This window comes from Archocentrus centrarchus, chromosome 5, assembly GCF_007364275.1.
Source record: "Archocentrus centrarchus isolate MPI-CPG fArcCen1 chromosome 5, fArcCen1, whole genome shotgun sequence".
Taxonomy (NCBI): domain Eukaryota; kingdom Metazoa; phylum Chordata; class Actinopteri; order Cichliformes; family Cichlidae; genus Archocentrus; species Archocentrus centrarchus.
Window position 1 is genome coordinate 11,590,409 of NC_044350.1, and position 3,777 is coordinate 11,594,185.

Genomic DNA, 3,777 nt, shown 5'->3' on the forward strand with positions numbered 1-3,777 from the left:
GACTGCATGGAAGTGTGGTCAAGTTGTTAAGAAGAGCACTTCTATTATAAAGGTCATAATTTCACTGAACCTCCGCTAGAATGTCTGCAGGATAATTTCACCCTTGGCCCACTTACTTTTATGCATCATTAATAAGCAGTATTCAACAAGTTCCCGGAGTTATGTGGTAATTAATTGTTCTAAGTTGAACTGTCTGTGCCGTTGTTGGCACATAATTCAGTGGCTAACAGTAATTTTACTAAATTGATTAAATCGACCTCTTTAAAAGATATGGACTTCTTCAGTTTATGATTTTCTCTAAAGACTAAAGTTGTATCTCCTGCTCACATTATGTTTCATCTGTGCTTTGCATTCTACTCTATGGAAGCTATTGGTGGAAAGGAGTCTATCAACAGTAACCTTAACAGCCATATTTTCACACAACGAGTAGGAATACACTTAGAGAGCCTTTCTTTCTCACCCTTTTTTTGTTGGGTGTACCTGTGATCTCAGCTATGATACGGGTTAAATGGTGGAGCCTTAATAATTTGCAATGGGACGTGGGTAAAATTGAAGCGCTTTACATCCAGACTGAGCTGTCTATAACACATGGCTACAGGCAGATGTCAGTATGAAGGCTGTAGTGAAGAGGACACAAATTTCAACTAAGCATCTCTAGTTCTTATGCAACACCCTTAGCAAAGGCACTGTGCCTCACAGTCCGCTGATATATATGAGTGACAGTGACACACACACACGCACACTCCACACAGGCTCAAGTCCCTGTTCTGAGTAATAGGCTGGCTTTCTCTTTTTTTCTTTTTTTTTTTCAGGCCAACATATGAAATAAGAGGATATATATTTAGAAACCTCCAACAACAGGCTAGTCATTCTTCGTGCACTGAACACTCCTTTCCCTCACTCTCTGCGTAACCTGCATCCTTGTGACCATGTCTTCTTCCCGAGGCTGTTTGTGTGTGCGTTAAACATACATTCACACCGGCACTCCCCCGTGTGTTTTGTCACACCAGTTAGCAGTTTTGACAAGTGACGGCCGCTTAAAAATAGTTCTCTCGTTCCACCACAATTCATCCTTGCTGTTTTTGTGAGGCACGGCCACTTATGACATTAGATCGACAGCTGACTTTAAAACTAGGAGAGGACGAGCGTCATTATTGCTTGCAGCCAGCCACAGTGCTCCTTCAGTCCCCTCTCCTGTGGAGGAGTGCACTGAGGTCATAGCTTGTTGCTACATTTGACTCATTCTTCATCAGTCAGGAGGTTAACAGGTACTTGTGCTCGTTCATCTGCCGGGCTTCTGCTTCACTTGGAGCCAGCACAGGCTGCCTCTCTGGGCTAGAAGGGACCCTGCAGGCTCGGTAGAGGATTAGACAGAGGAGGAGAAGGAGGACAGCAACAAACGTGTTGCAGGCAATGGCCACCAGCGCAGCTGTGGACAGTCCTGTGCTTTCTTCTGATTCCATATTTAAAACTGGACAGCAGTTCCCAGTGACAGTTAGCCTAAATATGAGATTTTAAGTTGATTCCATGATGTCCTTAGTTCATTAGTGAGACTGAGTAGCAGCATATTTATTTAGAAAGCATGAATCTATAGGAGGTGATGTCCACAGAGGGACTTAACACATATCCCCATCATATAGTTAAATAGGTTAACTATTGTGGGGTAAAATTAATATGTATTGCAAACGTGAAAGTGCAGCTTATCTTTCCACAATGCACACGATGTGTTTTGCTGAATTTTTAGAGAAGACAAAAGCAGGACAGTCAGTCTGTACGTGCCGCTCCAGAGACGAATGTTTATTCCTCAAGGTTCTGTTTTTCCCGATAGCTTCTTTAGGGTGACGCACCGCCACTGCGACATACAGGGGAGCCTCGCAGCACTTTCTGGCAGTGATGATTTCACAATAGTCTGTACTATAAAAACACTGCTTATGATTCCAGTAAACGCCTGCCAGTGTCTGTAAGAGAGAAACAAATAGAACAATTAGGAATAATTGAACACCTGTGGAGCATGAAATGGAAAGTGGAGCACAGTGTGTCTCAGTTAACTCATCAGTCTTTTCAATTAGTCTGCTTTTCCTTGCTGTTCATTGTTTTTTTGTCAGTTTTATGTTATATATTAATATTTTTTTAATGCCAGCCCCATCTAGTTAATGTCTTTTATAATAGAAGTGAGCATTTGAGAGCACACGTGTGCACAGCAAGAGGTCTGGAAGGACCCCTACTTGTCAGAGTGGAGCACAGGGGTGAGGACCAAAACACCGGACACACAGGCAGATTGTATGAACAGATTTCAGTTTGACTTGCTGTAAACTGAAACAACATCAAACAAGCTCAAAAAACATGAGGAACTGAACACAGGCACACTATGATAGAGGAAGTAGATACAGGGAAGCAGGCACTATATATAGGCCGTGCAGGCAATCTGATAACCAGCAACAATAAGGACTAAATTGTAAACAAACTAATTGCATATAAGTTAAACTAATCTGGGAGGTATTAACAATAAAAAAATAAGGGAAAAAACGAGGGCAGGAGACAAAACCATGGCGTCCTCATCCTCCTTGCAGTGTAATTAATTCAGTTCAGTCTCAGTGTCCTTCCGTTTTGTAGGCCCTTATTGTGTGATTATATATCAGCTAATTTCCTTAGCTTTCTCATTCCAAAGTGGCCAAAAAAAGAGCAACTTCTCAGGCAAGATAAGATGTATCTGTCTATAACTCAGTCTTTTATTTCTTTGATAAATTGAAATGATAATTTTCAGTAAAATAGAGTCTGCAGTCTCAGAGAGCCTGCATCTTTAAAAAAAAAAAAAAAAAAAAAAAACCTCTTTTACCTCAAAGGCTGCATCTTGTGATCTGTGTAAGGATAGGTAATGTGGACACTTAGATCTAGTCCATGGCTTTTTACTTGATGATCCATGATTCTTTTGTGCCATTTGAGAAAAAAAACTTGAGAAAACTCTTTGCAAGAATACCAAGTCGCAAAAAAATCCTCACAACTGACCTCATGGCGATTTACGATGTTTTTTGTTTTGTTTTTTTCAAAAAGAAAACTCAAATTGCAGTCCAAGGTGCATGTTTTTAACAGCTCCATAATACACTTTGTTTCTGCTCTTTACAAACTCTAATTACCAAATGAATCACAGTTTTTAGTAAAGAGATGAGCACACTGTATTGGCTGAACAGACAGAAACCCTCCACTTTCTGAAAGTAAGGAGAATGAATGTTTATTAAGCTCGTTGACTTTAAAAATAAGATTTCCTTTCATTAGAAAAAAAATCTTAAATTTCACCAGTGTAAACTGCACTGTAACATATAATAAGTCACTTTGTTTGCCTGAGAACAGTCACCTAAAGGTAGGGAGTGGAGATATCTTATTTAGATATTGTTAAGTACTTAAATAAAGTAGGCTCACCAAGGGTTGTCTTCTTGTGGAGAGTGCTGTTTTGTTGCAGCTTGCACAGCTCATGCAATCTTGGGCACGGTGGCTCGCTAAACCTCGCCACTGTTCTCAGGCACACAAGCACTGAAAACCACACAGCCACAACAATCAAGGTCTAAACACAAAGTAAATCAGTCATGATGGTTAGCCACCACTGGTATGAATGAACATCTGTTTGAAGCTATAGGAAAGCCTTCCGGCTGAGTGGCTACACAGGCAGCGCAAAGGAGCATATGCTCCATTTGCACACAATTATGCACACCATCTCCACTGTGTTAAGCTTTGTTAAATTTTACACAGCCACCACTAGAGTGTTGCAAATTGATCACAGGC